The sequence below is a fragment of the Pogona vitticeps genome, chromosome 3 (assembly GCF_051106095.1).
Source record: "Pogona vitticeps strain Pit_001003342236 chromosome 3, PviZW2.1, whole genome shotgun sequence".
Lineage (NCBI taxonomy): Eukaryota > Metazoa > Chordata > Lepidosauria > Squamata > Agamidae > Pogona > Pogona vitticeps.
The window spans coordinates 132,366,552-132,384,115 of record NC_135785.1 but is presented as its reverse complement, the minus strand read 5'-3'; the positions used below and the strand labels follow the sequence as shown (position 1 = coordinate 132,384,115).

At 42.2% G+C, this 17,564-nt stretch overlaps 1 long non-coding RNA gene across 1 annotated transcript; it reads left to right on the top strand.

The window, feature by feature from the left end:
* The first annotated feature begins 229 nt into the window (after positions 1–229).
* LOC144588268 (uncharacterized) lies at positions 230–17,090 on the top strand. The gene is made up of 2 exons (XR_013543759.1): positions 230–1,780; positions 2,894–17,090. It is a non-coding gene; the product is annotated as an uncharacterized LOC144588268 (long non-coding RNA).
* Positions 17,091–17,564: the final 474 nt, after the last annotated feature.

Genomic DNA, 17,564 nt, shown 5'->3' with positions numbered 1-17,564 from the left:
AGCCATGTGGCTCTACCTGGTTGCCCTCTTGGGGCTTTATTTCCTTCGCCAATGGTACCGGGAGAGACAGACTGTGGAGAACCTGACAGAAAAATATGTCTTCATCACCAGCTGTGACTCCGGTTTTGGGAGAGCGCTTGCCAGGCAGCTGGACGCCCGGGGTATGCGGGTGCTGGCCGCCTGTCTCACCCAGAAGGGGGCAGAGGAGCTGGAGAGACTCACGACCACCATTTTGGACGTCACCAGCACAGAGAGTGTTGCTGCAGCAACTGAGTGGGTGAAAGGATGTGTTGGGGTCAAAGGTAACAGGCTCCCTCTTTGTTCATAATGCCCTCAGTACTCTGTATCTAGAAAAACTGACCCAATGATACATAATTGTTATTAATTTTACATACACAGCACACCTATGCATCTATACAGAAATGCCGATACACTTCACTTGTCACATAGATTTATCCCTCGTGTTCCCAAATCCCTCCTCATTATCTTTGTCCCCTGCCCTCAACTCATTGGCTTCCCTAACCACCGTACAATCCTTGTATTCTCTTTTGAAACTCTAGTTACTTTCACCCACCCTGTTTGACATTATACAGTATCTGCTCCCTAGCCCACCAAATATATTATGACACTCTCGCCCTCACAAAGCATTCCCAAAGCTGTGCTCTTACTTTTGCCTGGTTGTAGTCACTTTGTTTCAAACCTTCAGCAAATTTGGTAGGTCAAAAGGCTGGCTGGGCTCTGTAACACCAGAGAGGATGCTTGGCTAGAGATTGACCTTTTTGACAATAGGACTCGTTTCGCTCTTTGGTCTCATAGATTTCATGGGTCGCAACTTGATGAGGCAGTGAGGAATTTTCAAGCTCCTGTGAAATTCCTTGTGAAAAAATGCTATTTTTGGTCAGTGTTTCTGTAATTTGTGCAAAGTACCCCTTCATTTTGAGAAGCAAACCACACAAAGCCTAATAGAATTGGAAAGTTGTTTTAAAAGGAGAGAAGTTAAACAACTTTTGTGTAAGATGTGTGACCTCTGCATTAAACATTATTTGGGCAATACAGTATTCCTTGGTTTGCGCAAAAGAATTTGTTCTCATTCTCTTCTTCCAGAGCATGACAAAATACACCACTCTCTTGTGAAGCATAAAGGATGAGACAAGTGAGGATTTACACGGCTACTCAACGTTGTGTTCCCCTCTTAACATTACACAGAGAACCAAAGGTTTCAATAGGAAAGCAAGCCATGTTGTTCTGAAAATTCCTCAGAGCCTTCAAGAATCCATCTTGACCAATTCAATAGGTGTGCCCATTCCTGCAGAGAGAGGGGGAGCCATTACAAATTTAAACTGTGCCACAATATGGTCTGACCATGAGAATGGGCTTCAAGATTCATTTGAAATCAATCTTACAGGTTACGTTGACATGGTATGGAAAACAATTTTAGAAACACCTAGTTAATTTTGAAATAACGGACAAGGTTGAAATAACTGAAATCACTACCGATAGATGTCAAGTGCAAGATTACCCATGAGTCTTTCTCCACAGGACTTGCAGGCATTGCAATGCCACTGGGCCCCAATGAGTGGCAAAGCAAGGAGACCTTTGCACAGATAGTAGAAGTCAACCTCCTTGGAACAGTCGATGTGACTCCGCACATGCTGCCCTTCATAAGGAGAGCTCAAGGAAGGGTGGTCAATGTAAGCAGCTTAGCTGGAAGAGTGGCGTATAGCGGAGGGGGCTACAGCCCTTGGAAATTTGCAGTGGAGGCGTTCTCCAACAGTCTCAGGTACATAATCCGACAGGGGGCGTGGCACCTGTCAAAACTGATTTTTGATGGATCCCTGTATATATAACTACTAAGGCTGGACTCCAGAGTGGAGGCACTGAGGTTTGCAGAACTATGGGGAATATAACCAATGCACCCCACTCCCAGGGAGACAGCTCTCCAGCAAGGAAGGGCTTCTTGTACTTGGTCACTCTGTCATCAGAAAACTCGGCAGCATGTTTTCAATGACAGTGTACTGTGAACTCCCTGCTTGGCATCTTCCTCCTATGTATACATGCTGAGTGGTAGAGCTCAGTCTTGCTATTGAAAAAGATATTCTGGGGCTGAATCTTGGAGAAGTCTTTATGCTTCTTACGTTTTGGACAGAAGGGTACTAGGGGAATTTGCTTAATAAAAGGAGTGCGGAGGGTTCCTAAAAATAAGCAACTGTTTTGGAAAAAGTTCCTGTAGGAGACAGTATGAGATTGGGCTATTGTGTGGAAGGAAACACAGTTTCTGCCTTCTCTGACTCTAGCTTTCCTGCAAAAGGAGAAGGGTTGTTATTTAAGTTCTGAAAGTGGAGGTGTGAGTAGGATTACTGGTTGGGACTGACATTGGTGTAGTTAAGCAAATTGACAACACCACCTTCCAGTTCCTAACATATATTCGTCGTTGTTGTTTAGTCGTGTCTGACTCTTCGTGACCCCATGGATCAGAGCACGCTAGGCCCTCCTTGCTAATACAGTGGACCCTCTACTTAAGGAATTAATCCGTATTGGAATGGTGGCTGCAAGTCGAAAAGTCTGGAAGTCGAATCTCCATTGAGCTACAATGCACTGAAAACCGATTAATCCCATAACCAGTGGTTTTTATTCTATTTTTATTCCATTTTTTTTTCTGGTCTGTAAGTTGATTCTCTGGCTGCAAGTCAAATCTAAATTTTGCAGCCAAAGAAGTCTGTAAGTCGAGCCGTCTGTAAGTCGAGGGTCCACTGTATATATATATATAAAATATATTAGCAAGAGTTAAGTATATGGGCCTCAGTTCTGTCACAGAAATCGTGACAGCTGCATCTTCAGCCACTAGCACAGGTGAGACTGATGGGTCTGTGTTCTTCTTCTTCTTCTTCTACAGTTAACAAAACATTTGTTGGCCAAAGATGACGGAAGAAAAATCTCTCCCTGGTCACAGACTGTGTGGAACATGCACTAACCTCCTGTTACCCCAGTAGTCGCTACAGTGCCGGCTGGGATGCCAAATTATTCTTCATCCCGCTCTCCTACTTGCCAGCATCAGTTGGGGACTTTGTCATGACGTATCACCAGCCAAGACCAGCCAACGCTCTCTACTGACATAGGCCTATGGAGTCTATAAAAGCCAACATATTGAAAAATGGATCAACCAATATCCCCATACTCCAAGACCAATACAACCGATATCCTCATATGCCCCACCATGTGTACAAAAGAAGATCTAGCAAATGGCTGAGTTATTGCTATTGAAACAGTCCACTTCTGGTCAAAAGTAGTCTAATTATCACACCATTTTAATGTGTTTTTAATTTCACCTATATTTCACATATGACCATAATTTAAAATTGTGCAGTACTTTAATATAAAGAAAGAAAGAAGATTTCAAGATCTCTTCATTCTGTTGCAGTTTCCTACATCATTACTTGTCGGACAGGGACACAGCTGAACCTGCCTACCAGCTCCCAGATCCTTATTGATATAGAAGTTTAAAACTGAGAGTACTGGAAAGTTAACAACTTACTTGTAGCTGCTGCTTTTGAGGTGATAACGCAGTCTCCAGCTGGCCTCCACAGCCACTACCTGCAGAAAAGGACGCTAGATGCCCTTTGCAAAGATGGCAGCTGCGGCTTCATTTAGGTTAGGGAAGCTACAGCCTCCATCTTTGCAAAGGGCAGCCTGGATTCTGTTAGCCTGCCTTAAGGCCAGCTGGAGACTGCGGCAATGGTGGTCCGCTGGCAGCGGAGGTCTGGCGGTGGCAGCGGTGCAGCAGTGGCCACCAAGGTAGGGAGGCGACAGGGGCAGGGGGGCAAGCTGCGGGGGTGGGAAGGGGTCAGCTTTGTTTTTTTTTATACAGCCTCTGGTTGTCTAACCCCACCCCCCAAACCAATGAATAAATTTGTGCTTCGTCGGTTCATGGGGGGAGCTTCATGCTTCGTGATTCATCAACTTTGACGGATCACGAAGCAGGAGGACTCACCAAACTGGTGAGTCATCCCCATCTCTAATTATGAGTGAATTATAAAAAGGCCATCATTTGGACTGGGTGCAGCAAAATATTATTCGTGCACTAAAAGGAGCAAACAAACAGCTAATTCAGCTGATGCCAGCCCCCAGTGCATGTGACAGTGTGTCCAATCAGCCAGACCCATCTTCCACCATCTATAACTAAATTAAGGGCAACACTTACAACTGCAAATTCAGCATTCCATAAGGCAACTCAAAAAATAGGGGCACCCCAAACATTATAACTTTGAAACTAGACCTTGCATCAATGCTGAACTTGGTACAGATATGACAGATGGTCTGCTTTTGCTCTGTGCCAAATTTAGGGAAGTTTGGGCAAATGGCTTTTGAGTTATTATTTTTAAATATGTAACACTATTTTACTGCCAGGCAGACAGCAGTGACCTTCTGCAGTCTGTAAATTTAAAACAAATCAAATACTGTACATTGAAAAGTCCAAACTTGCTTATCTTGACAGAGAATGATGAGTTTCAGCTCCTTCATTTATTTGTAAGGAATCCAGGCATTGGAGGGGGATGACCTGAATTTTTAAAGAGCAATTTTGAGGGGGGAAGTCTGTGTTTCTGGCTTCCAGAGGTGAATGAGTGTTCTAAACATAAAAAGCACTCTCAAGTCTGCAACAGTGTTGCACGTTTGAGAGCCCATGGAAGGTCTGAAATTTTGAATCTGACATTTGGAACCAAATTGAAAGACTCTAAGGAGAAAACTTCTAAACTCATTCCTGCCCAAACAGACATTAAAAAGAGTTTCTCTTTCTGGTGTACAAATATTTACATATATATTTATTTATATTTTGGTACACCAGAAAGAGAAACTCTTTTAAATGTCTGTTTGTCAGTTTAAATGAGTGAGCTTTGAAATATTTATCCTCTTTTTAAAATATATTAATATATTAAGTATATTTTTCTATTCTATTATATATCTTTTAAATATCTATCTATCTAAAAAGAGAGGATAAATATTTCAAAGCTCACTCATTTAAACTGTGAAATTACTGGTTTTTGCTTTGTGGCTGGAGATGGTCTACCTCGATGTTAGCAGAGCTTGGGGGCCTATTCCACCAACTTTGTCACTAGACAATTGCTTAGTTATTAAGGAAAAAAACTACAGTATCAAGATACTTTGTGCCATTAAATCACTTCTGATGTGTGCTGACTATGAGAGTTACTGACTTTCAAAATGTCCTATCATTAACAGCTCTACACAGATCTTGTAAACCAACATCTCGCATTAGGTTGTTCTCTCTTTCTTCCTTTCTTTTTCAATCAGTTCAGGCTTGACTGGATTGAGCATCCACGTTTCTACTTTTTTGGCTGTCTTTTGTATTTATAAAGCCCTACTCCAACACCACATTTCAAATGAGTTGATTTTTGTCCCTGTCTTGTTCACTGCCTTTCTTTCACATAGTATGGATGATTTTGACCCTGGTTTCCAGTGACATTCTTTGCAAAATCCAGTCTTTATTATTTCAAAAGGCAAAGGGACATCTTTTGGAAAACATGCACACAGCATGTCTGTAAAGCTTATCGTCCTATATAGCTTTTCTTTTGCAGCTTGCCTAATTGAAATAAAGAGTTTGGAAACGGGAACATAGCTTTCTAGCATTCTACAGAGCGAGCAATGTTAGTTTATCTGAGAGGTTAAAGGGTGTGTATGTCTCTGTACTTGGTGTACCTACTCACATCTTTGCTTCACCATTTTGTTAGGTCCAAAACAACCCTTCAAAATATTGTGGAACAGAGGAACTACAGCCACATCCAAGCTGTTCTTGCTTCAGTCCTCTCCCAATAACCATAGCACAGATCATGTGCTCCTGGAATCCCACAGCACTGGATAATTCTATATTTGGGAAATTTCTATTGGGATTTGTGGATATTTTAAAACTCCCATTTTAAAAAGCCAGGAAATAAATTCTTTTTAAAAAAGTCTCTGGTTTATTAATGTGGGATATTGCATTTCATTTTTGCCAGCTTTCACTGCAAAAGCATGTTTTACTGCACCTGTGAATTAGGTTACAGGCATAATCCTTTGTAAGAATGATGTGATGGAGCCCAGCAGAGACCTCTATTTGTTTTGCAATTTGAGCATCAAGCTGAAATTCATTAGACAAATGCTCCCCCACCCTCCATTTCAGTACCCTCATGCATAGGGATATCTTCTTGTCCTCCTTCTGTGCATGTAATCCAGTTGTTAAAAGGTGAAGCTGTCCTGCATGGAGAATGCTGGTGAACTTAAAAACAACCAAGGAAGCTGCCCTGTGTGCTAAGGAGGACCTTACACATTTCATGAGAAGTGTCTCAATCCAAAAATGTCATTGACCAACGAGGAGGGTTGAAAGGGTCTTAAAACACCATCACTTGGAAGATAAGGACCTAAAACCCAGTGGGGATACAATTAGTGGGGATAACTGAAACTTGACATCTTAACTATTAAAACTGGTGAGCCAAGGTTTGATCTCATGCACCTCAATAGCAGCTGGTTTGTGGTGATCACAAGTGAAGGAAATTTTTCATGGTTAGGGCAATAAGTGCTGCACTCATAGGAGCTATTTAATGTAACCATTAGCACCAGGTAGAAGTGATAGAGTTTCAGCACAGCTCTGTTTTGAACAAGGACTTTTTGAATATCAATCTTTTATATGTAAACAGTACATTTTCCTTTTTAAAGAAAACTGTATTCCCACCCCCCACCCCAATGCAGGACACGGTACAGGAATTAATAAATAATAATTACAGAATTACATGTTGTCAAATCAGTCCCAGTTGATTGTCCTACTTTCTAGGATTTTCTATGTAGAGAATGCATGTTTTACTTTTCCCTTTGATGAGATTGTGCGTTACCAAAGGACAGAGAGACTGGCTCTTCTTTGGGGAATTTGAGAATTTGGGAATTTGAACCCCTAATCTTTGGATTTAGAGTCAGGGACCAAATTGACTAAGCTATCCAGCCAGTTTTATAGACTAAAGAAAGTATTCAAAAATATAGAAAATGGTCACACAATTTGGATTAAGGCGTGTGTGCCACAGTATTGCAAACTCCTCATGCTGAAATTCTTTTATAACGAACTGGGAGGTCTGAAAAGAGTGATCAGCTCCCACACCCAAATGGGATTTGTGTTACATGATAACATCAGGGTTTTCCTTTCCATTTAACATATTCCTTTTAATAAGTGACCTTGTCTTTCTATGGATGATTGTGTGTAGGCATCCTTCAGTCTAAAGCAGGGGTTTCAAACTCAATTTACCTGGGGGCCGCTAGAGACAGTCTGGGTGAGGCTGGGCCGCATCAGATTTTCCGCCAAGCGTAGCAAGAGCCCGAGGAAGCTGCCCAGGAGTTTCCTTAGCTGACAGACAGGTGGGCTGGCTGGCAGGCTGCAGTTCTGGATGGAGGGTGCAAGAGGTGCTGTCTTGGGAGAGAGCCGGCGAGCGAGGCAAGGCTTTTTTTTTACTCTTGACAGCAGAGGATGTGTTGGCGCTTTGGGGGGGCAGGCAAGGCGAGGGCCGCAAACTATTATCTGGGGGGCCGCAAATGGCCCCCAGGCTGCATGTTTGAGACCCCTGGTCTAAAGAGACTATAGTAACATACTCTGAATAGAGATCGTGGAGCAGCATCTAGCATGGCTGAGAAGGCCAATTTGAGAGTGACAATCCCTTCTGCACTGAAGACAAATACAATCTGTCCCCTGTCCAACTCCCTGATTTTGCTGGTTTTGGGACTGCCTCTTTGTCTCGGCCTGCTGAATAAATGTCTCTTCAAATTGGAAGAGGCCATGCTGTACTGCCTACCTCCAGGCTGTGCGCTCAGATGTCAAAGTTTCCCGTCTGTTGAGGTCCATTCCTAAGACCTTCAGATCCCGCTTGCAGATATCCTTGTATCGCAGCTGTGGTCTCCCTCTGGGGCGCTTTCCCTGCACTAATTCTCCATACTGGAGATCTTTCGGAATCCGACCGACAGCCATTCTCATGACATGCCTAAGCCAACGTAGACACTGCTGTTTCAGTAATACATACATGCTAACAATTCCAGCTTGTTCTAGGACTACTCTATTTGGAACTTTGTCCTGCCAGATGATACCAAAAATGTGTCGGAGACAACAAATATGGAAGGTGTTCAACTTCCTCTACTGCCATGCACAAAGGGTCCAGGACTCACTGCAGTACAGGAGTGTGCTCAGGACACAGGCTCTATAGACCTGGATCTTGGTATATGCCATCAGCTTCTTATTAAGCCATACTCTCTTTGTGAGTCTAGAGAACATGGTAGCTGCTTTGCCAATGCATTTATCGAGCTCGACATCTAGAGAAAGTGTGTCAGAGATGTATTCGCGAATACGGCCGGGATCTAATGGTTGTTGTGGGTTTTTCAGGCTCTTTCGCCATGTTCTGAAGGTTGTTCTTCCTAACGTTTCACCAGTCTCTGTGGCAGTGCTGTCCTCTGAAGATGCCGGCCAAAGAGTCCGAAAAACCCACAACAACCATGTGTCAGAGGTCATTTATTTATTTATTTATTTATTTAATTTCTTTATTCAATTTTTACCCCACCCCTCTAGACAACGTCTACTTGGGGCGGCTTACATAGATTAAAACACAACAAGATAACATATATGAGCCAAAGTATACAAAATCATGAACAACCTTCAGTTCTTGTGTAGAGATGGTAACAGAGGGAGGTGAGTCCACACCCTGGCCCATGTTTTGTGTTTTCTTCAGGCTGATTTTTAAACCAAAATCTTGGCAGGCCTTACTAAAACAGTTCATAAGTTATTGGAGATCTTCAGCAGAATGGGCAACAACAGCTGCATCATCAGCGAAGAGGAAGTCCCACATGCATTTCAGCTGGACTTTTGTCTTTGCTCTCAATCTAGAGAGATTAAAGAGATTTCCATCTGATCTAGTCCGGAGATAGACACCTTCTGTTGCAGTTCTAAAAGTGTGCTTCAGCATGACAGCAAAAAAGATCCCAAACAGGGTTGGTGCGAGGACACAGCCCTGTTTCACTCTGCTTCAGGTGTCAAAGGGAGTCGATGCTGAACCATCAAAAACTACAATGCCCTTCATTTCCTGATGAAAGGACCTGATGATGTTAAGGAGTCGAGGTGGACATCCAATTATGAGAAAGATTTTAAAAAGGCCATCCCTGCTAACCAAATCAAAGGCCTTTGTGAGATCTATGAAGGCCACAAAGAGTGGCTGTTGTTGTTCCCTACATTTCCCCTGCAACTGTCCGAGGGAAAATACCATGTCAATGGTGGATCTATTAGCTCAAAATCCACACTGCGATTCTGGCTAGGTTCTGTCTGCAAGCACCTGGAGTCTCTTCAGCACAGCACAGGGAAGCAGCTTCCCTACAATGCTGAGAAGAGAGATGCCACGGTAGTTATTGTAGTTGCCCTGTCACCTTTGTTCTTGTACTGTACAATGTGACAATGTTTGCATCCTTCATGTCCTGTGATACTCCACCTTCCCTCCAGCAAAGACAAAATATTTCATACAGCTCAGTGGTGATGATCTCTTTACAGTATTTCATCAAGGATGTTATCCTCCCCAGGTGCCCTGGCAGAGGGCTAAGGAATCCAAGGCTGCTTTTATTTCTGCTAAAGACTGCTATATTTTAATCTAATCTTTTGTGGACCTTCACCCACTTCTTCAGAAATCACACAGTAAAACCTTCATGCCTAGTTCTAACAGACAATGCTGCATTTCAGATGTTGTTGACTTATTGCTCTATTGAAAATTAGGACTGCTCCCCAAAAAGACATTAGTATATCACCATATGAAATGTTGTTTGGCCTGTCTTATATTGCCCGTTTAGAATGTCCACAGTTTGGAACTACTGGTAAATTTCTTAAGTAATACATATACTTGGGCTGTCCATTTTTTTCCTCCTCAGTTCAGAAGGACTTTTGAGTTGAACTCCACCACAGGAATTTGCTGTGCATAAGTATCAACCTGGATGGTGGGTGTTGGTAAAGTCCTGAAGAGACCCCAAAATTAGAAGCCGATTGGGACGGCCCATTTCAAGTACTCTTGGTCACCAAAACAGCAATCTGAACGGCAGAAAAAGAGTGGACTAATGATACTAGAGTAAAGGGAACAGTAAACCAACCCAAAAACCTGGGGAAAAGAACAGAATCTTATGGATGCATGTTCTAATGAATACAGGTTGCATCAAAGTGATAAGTACTACTGGACAATAACAGAATGATGGGAAGTGTTTGGACAAGTTTCTGGATCCTTTGTTGGCACCTTACAGACCTAGTATTACTAATTGTAGTAATCATTGTATTTGGAGTTGGTACCATCTATGGTATTCAGGGTCCATACTGTTTGTGGGCAGGGGAAGGTCACGGGTGGTGATTATTCCAATATATGCCTTATTCACATTCACATTTCTGATAGAGTGAGGCACAGATTAGAATATAATTTATTGACAGAAATCCTAATAATTTCACAAGAAGGGAAGGCAGAATCTTCTGCAAGAGGATTTCTTAAAGTAATAAGGCCTGGTGCTGGTCTCTGGTGTTGGGGGGTATAATGGAACAGGCACACAGAATTTACAGTAGTTGTAAAATAAACATTAAAGTAAATGGAGCAAAGATGTCAAACGGAACATGGACAACAGACTATGAGGAGTGAACCTAAATATCTCAGGGTACTATTTGCAGTGGATTATGGAACAACAATGTAGCAATATGTTTTCTGCATTGTGATGACACTATTTTATTTGTGGAAAGATCAGTGGCTGTGGGGGGGGGGGTAAGCGATCCGGTGACTTATGGCTTGCATGCCTACAGAAAGTTCTCTGCGTGCCAGCTGTGGCACACATGCCGTAGGTTTGCTATCTCTGGCCTATATCATCCTGCCCAACAATTGGAATGGGAACTGTTACATAGCTACAGTAATTGCCTGCCTTCTGAATTTTAACAGAATTATCAAAAACACAAGGAAGGAATAAAAGAGATGTTGCCAAGGCACATCAGTATGTCAAGGATTACAATCGATTGACACATTTTGGCAATCTAAGGTCCCTTAATCATGCCATGCACCACATATAAGTGGTAGTGGAAATATTAGCAAATGAAACAGGAGAAGCCTTGGAGCTAATAAAATTGGAGCTGAGTGACTTGAGGCAGTTATCTTTACAAAATAGGGAGGCATTGGACATAACATTGGCTGCACAAGGAGGAACATTACAAGGAAGTAATTGGGAAGGGGTGTTGTGTGTGTGTCCCTGATTATGGGAAGCAAATTGAAGAGTCTATCAGCCAAATAGAGGAAGTAGCTGAAATACCACATACAGAGCAAAGAAGGAATCCATTGTCCTGATTGACCAGTTGGCTACCAAACTTGGGATGGTTGAAGTCACTTTTTCTGGAGACAGTAGTAGTAGTAGTAGTAGCAGCACCAGCAGCAGCAGCAATAATAATAATAATAATAATAATAATAATAATAATAATAATAATAATAATAATAATAATAATAATAATAATAATAATAATAATAATAATAATAATAATAATAATAATAATAATAAGGATAAAGATAAGGATAAGGATAAGGATAAGGATAAGGATAAGGATAATTAGGATAATTAGGATAATAGGTTATTGTATTATGCAATGTGGACCCATTTTATGTGGATGTATGAGAGATGCCCAACAGGGAGCGTTTGTTCCCATGATTATGTTGGGAATACCAGCTGGTGACATATGGAATACCAGAAATAGAGAAAGAGACTATGAATGAAATAGCAGGAATATTAGCACGCTTTGAAAACGGAAACAATAAAGGAAAATGAAAGATGCAAAATACAGCAATTATGAAATAAGAAGAGGAGGAATTCAGAAGAAAGGACAGGATGATTGAGTAAACAGTTATGGTAAAATAATCAGTAGATACTCTTTGTTAATTATTTAGCCAACATAAAGTATTTAGAGAAGTCTTGAGAAATTACAAGAGGAAAGTACAAATAAGGGAGGTACCCTATTGTACTGACAAGAAGATTGAGTGATTAAGCCAACATCAAAAAAACTAAGATCATGGCCACTGGTCCCATCACCTCCTGGCAAATAGAAGGGGAAGATATGGAGGTAGTGACAGATTTTACTTTCTTGGGCTCCATGATCACTGCAGATGGTGACAGCAGCCAACTCTGGGAGGCAGTGGAGGACAGGAGGGCATAGCATGCTCTGGTCCATGGGGTCACAAAGAGTCAGACACAACTAAACAACAATAATGAGGAAACCATATGGATCAGTAAGAATAACCGTAAGAAGGTTAAGGAAAGAGGAGCATGTACCAAATAAGGAGAAAAATAAACAGGAGTCTGGGGTCTAGTTAATATGGGAAATGGGAGATGTAAACAGGGGCGGGACTTCACATGATTGGTTTAGGCGTACCGGATAGGCTGTACGCCTTGGAAGACCTACCAATGGGGAAACAAGGGAGGGACCATGTGGCTGGGAATAGGGAATAAATATCAAGCTATCTGTATTGATCAGTGTGCCCACCTAGTTAGGACACCCACTTTTGCAGAAGTGCTTTTTAATAAAGGAGAACTGCTTGAATTCATGGTTGTCTGGTTACTATATTAGGTAACAAGGGTGTAACCATTTCTCACACTTTGTTGATGCAAGCCCTGTCTATCTCCCCATCTTTCCGGCCTGCCACCAGACTGTTTTTTCACTACCAACACTCACCAGTCATGTAGGCCCTCTCCACCCCCCCCCCACATCTTTTCTGGCCCACTGAAATTCTGCTTCTTCTTCCCCCACTGTCCAATCATTCCCTGTCCAATCATCCCCTCATCAAACCCTGTCTATCCCACCAGCCTGGTTCTTCACCCACCAACTCTCCAGTCATGTCCTAATCAACTCAAAGCCGGTCTATCCCCTTCACATCTCTGGCCCACCACAAGCCTGGTTCTTCACACTTCTCTACAAGTGTTCCCTCCTCAATGCAAGGTTTGTCTATCACCCAATCTTTTCTGGCCACCAGAGGTGTGGTTCTTCTCCTCTACTACCACTTATCTCTCTGCTCATTCCCACAATGACAGAAGCCCTGTTTGTCTCTCCAATATTTTCTGGAACATCAAAAACCTGGTTATTCACTTCACCCCCAACTCTCCAATCATTCCCACCTTGACACAAGCCCTTTCTGTTCCCCTCAAATTTTCTAGCTGACCACAAGCCTGATTCTTCATCCTCCAAATCTCCAGTCATTCCCTCCTTGTTGCAAAACCTGTCAATCAGCCCCATATATTATGGGTCCGCACAAGTCTAGTTGTTCACCCCACTATCTCCAGTCATTTCCTTCTCGACACAATCCCTGTCTATCCCCTCTTGTTTTCTGGCCCACCACAATCCTGGTTCTTCTCTCTCCGACTCCCCAGTTATTCCCTCCTTGATGCAAGCCTATCTATTTCCCAGTTTTCTGCTGCACCGCAAGCCTTGTTCTTCATCCCACACTCTCCAATCATTCCCTCCTTGACAAAATTCCTATCTAAGCCCACTCCCCAATTTTTCTCAGCCACCTGAAGCCTGCTTCTTCATCCCTCCCCACTCTCCAGTCATTCCCTACTCAACACAAACCCTGTCTATCATCCCACATTTTCCAACAATGTGGTTCTTTGGCCACATTGTTGCCGGTCATTCCCTCCACAAAACAAGCCAGGTATACCCCCCCTCATCTCTTCTTGCCTAACACAAGCTTGTTTCTGCACACTCAGCCCTCATGAGTACATCCCAGCTTGTGGACAAACAAAAGCCTGCATCTTCAACAATCCATTCTCCACACATTCCCTCCACAACTCAAGCTCTTCCCCATCCCCCACCCATTCTTCAGTTATACCTTTCCTGGGATTCCTACATTTCTGGCCAAGCAGAACCCTTTCCCCCCCAATTCTACTCTTCAGTCGTTCCCTCCTTGACAAAAGATCTATCCAACTCCATCTTCTTTAGTTGACCACAAGGCTTGTTCTTTGCACCCCTTCACTTTACAGGCATTCCCTCCTTAACGGAAACCCTCTCTATCCCTCTCCATCTTTTTGACGCAAATCGTATCTTTTACCCCCCCACCTTTTTTGGTCAAGCACAAACCTTGTACTTTGCACCCCTTTACACTGCAGGAATGCCGTCCTTGACACAAGCCCTATCACCCTCCATCATTTTTGGATGAGTACAAGACTTGTTCTTTACAACCATCCACTCTAAAGGCAATTCCACCACACACAAAAACCCTGTTTATCCCCCTCCAACTTTTTTGTCCCCACGCAACCATTGCTTTTCATACACCTCCACTCTGCAGACAATCCGACTTCCACGCAAGCCCTGTCTACCCCCCTCCATCTTTTTTATTCCTAGACAAACTTTGTTCTTCAAATGAATCCACTCTGCAGAAATTCCCTCCTCAACATAAGCCCTCTCTATGCCCCTGTAACTTTATGGGTCCAGTACAAGCCATGTTCTTCACACCCCTTCACGCTGCAGGCATTGCCTCATTGACGCAAGTGCTCTCTATCCCCCTCTATCTTTTTTGGGCCAGCAGAAGGCTTGTTCTTCAAACCCCTTCACTCTGCAGGCACTCCCTCCTCAACACAAGCCCTCTCTATCCCCCTCAATCTTTTTAGATCCAGCAAAAGCCTTGTTCTTCCCACCAATTCACCCTACAGGCATTGCCTCCATGAAGCAATCCCTCTCTACCCCCCTCAGTCTTTTTGGGTCCAGCACAAGCCTTGTTCTTCCCAGTACTTCACCCTGCAGGAATTCCCTTCTAGATGTAAGCTATCTCCCTCAATCTTTATGGGTCCAGCACAAGCCTTGTTCTTCAAACCCTTTCAGCTTGCAGGCATTCCTTCCTTGACACAAGCACTCTCTATCCCCCACAATCTTTCTGGATCCAGCACAAACCACCTTCTTCCCACTGATTCACCCTGCAGGCATTCCCTCCTTGACATAAGCGCTCTTTGTAACCCTCTATCTTTTTTGGCTCAGCAGAAGGCTTGTTCTTCAAATCCCTTCACACTGCAAGCATTCCCTTCTGAACGCAAGCCCTCTCTATCCCCTCTATGGGTCCAGCACAAGCTTTGTTTTTCAAAACTCTTCACACTGCAGGCATTCCCTCCTCAATGTAAGCTCTCTCTATCCCCTCTATCTTTATGGGTCCAGCACAAGCCATGTTCTTCGCATCCCTTCAAGCTGCAGGCATTGCCTCCTAGACGCAAGCTCTCTCTATCCCCCTAAATCTTTGTAGGTCCAGCACAAGTTCTGTTCTTCAAACTGGAAATAGTTAAATTTCTAAGTTGGAGTTCCGGTTGTGGTTGGGTGAGACAACACCATTAGTTTGTGCTGCATCCTCCAGTCCAATCTTTTAAAGTTTTCTTTAAACAATTATCCTGTCCAAGACAACCTGTATTTATTAGTACTCTTGCTATGCTTGACGCCAAACTTAGGAACAGAAATAAATCCAAAAACAAGCTAGACTTTGAGGTTTGTTGTTCATATCTTTGGTGATAGGACAAGTATAATCAACCAAAATATAACTGCTGCTTTGGGAAGCTGACATCAACAACATCTGGGGACCCAAAGCTGGTGACATTATTTATCTAAGTTCTCTGTTTAAAGAGTTTGTGTATACTCCTGTTACTCTAAGGATGGGTCATCGCTGAGGCCAAGAGGCTTGGAAGAGAAGGTTTGCCTGAGGCAAGGAATGAAAGCTTTTTAGTTTTATGGCAGTCCCTATGTTCACTTCCTCTACACTGCTCAACTGTTGATTAATCATTGAGAACCTCCAAACCCATGGAAAGCCAGCTGAAGCACCCCACTTTCTATAACGTTGATTGAAAAGCTTTGTAACTTCTGTATCAAGCAGATACTCATTATCAAGTACTCACTATCAAGTAGAAATTCACGGAGTAAGAACAGCAGGTGTGGTAACCCATTTGAGATTACTTCTCCACCTCGAGAATGAAACTCCCTCCAAACTTTGATATTTGTTGCCGCAAAGTCTAAAGACAGCTAAAGTCTAAAGACAGCTTTACTTTGCTTTTGGATGGTTGGGAGCTGAGACAGACACTCAGTTCTGGGCTTCTTAAGAACTCTAAAGAAAATTTGGGAGTGCCTGCTCTGTGTTTGTTCATACTTCTATTATCACGTTTAAGTTTGTGGGAGCTCCCCACTGTTTTTTTATTTTCAATTCTGGTTGATGGACTTATTATAACTATATATATATTTGAGTATTTTCTGCACTCAGTATTGATTAGTCAAATTGAATTTGGAATTTTTTGCATTGATAGTTTTATACTTTTATAGTTTTATATATGTATAGAATTTATCATAGTTTATTATCTTACATTTTTACTTTTTCCTATTATTTTATTATTATTTGAATTTAGTCTATTACAGCAATAATTTGATTTTGTTGAATAATAGTTTTTACTAGACAGAGGTATAAAAACATGGGATTTCTCTAGCAAGAAGAGAGGAAAGGAAGTCAAAAGAAAATCACTGATTTCTTTTCTCCCAAAAATGAGGGTATTAAACACATAAATGAAACTTTAGACTGGTCAATTGAGAATAGGTGTACAATAATAGAATCAAAGAAAGATGCTCCTGGTCCTAACCTGGCAATGGAACTAGCAGCTGCAGAAAATGCTTTGGACACCAGTGGGGTGGAGAAGAAAGGAAGAAAGGGGGTAGAAGTCTTTATATTAAAACAAATAAAGAATTAACACAAGGAGTCACCCAAATAGAAAAAGGACCCCTGCCAAAAATAATCAAGGCAAATGATAAGTCTGATATCACACACTGTTCCACTGGGTAAAAGATATCCTAGATGAGATGAAGTTAATTAAATCATTCCTCTTCAAATCTCATGAGTTATTAACTACATTAACCAACTTAATTGCAACAAGCAATTTACCCAGAAACAATAATACACAAACTGACTAAGGTACCACACCCCGACTTCCACTGGATAATTTGTCCAAAGGGAAAAAAACTTCTAAAAAAGAAGGCTAAAAACAGGGCACAGGTAAGGAGTTCGCATGGGTGTACAAAACAGACTAAAAATATTAAGTGCACAAGCAAGACAAAAAAGTCATCTGACAAGATGGATTTATTTATTTTATTTATTTATTTATTTTATTTCTATCCCACCTATCTGATCGTATTAGACCACTCTAGGTGGCTTACAATAAAAACAATAATGTAATTTTAAGACATTACAGCTAAAACGTAAATAAAGATAGAGAACTGTTACATAGAGCACTGATGGTACCTGTCTGTCATGGGTTTGGAGGGAAAGTTCCATCCTATGGGGAGTGGAAGGCGGGACATCAGGGGGAGGAGCTGTACTGTATAAATATGTGGAGCTTGTGTGGAGAAGTTTAGAAGAAGCTGGAGTGGGAGTCTGTGTGTCAGACTGAGTACAACTGTGTGTCAGTTGGTACATACCTGATAGGTTCAGGTTTCTTTATAGGTAGCCAGAGCTGATAGGTTCAGGGTCTGTGCTTGACTTTGAAGTGTTCTGTGT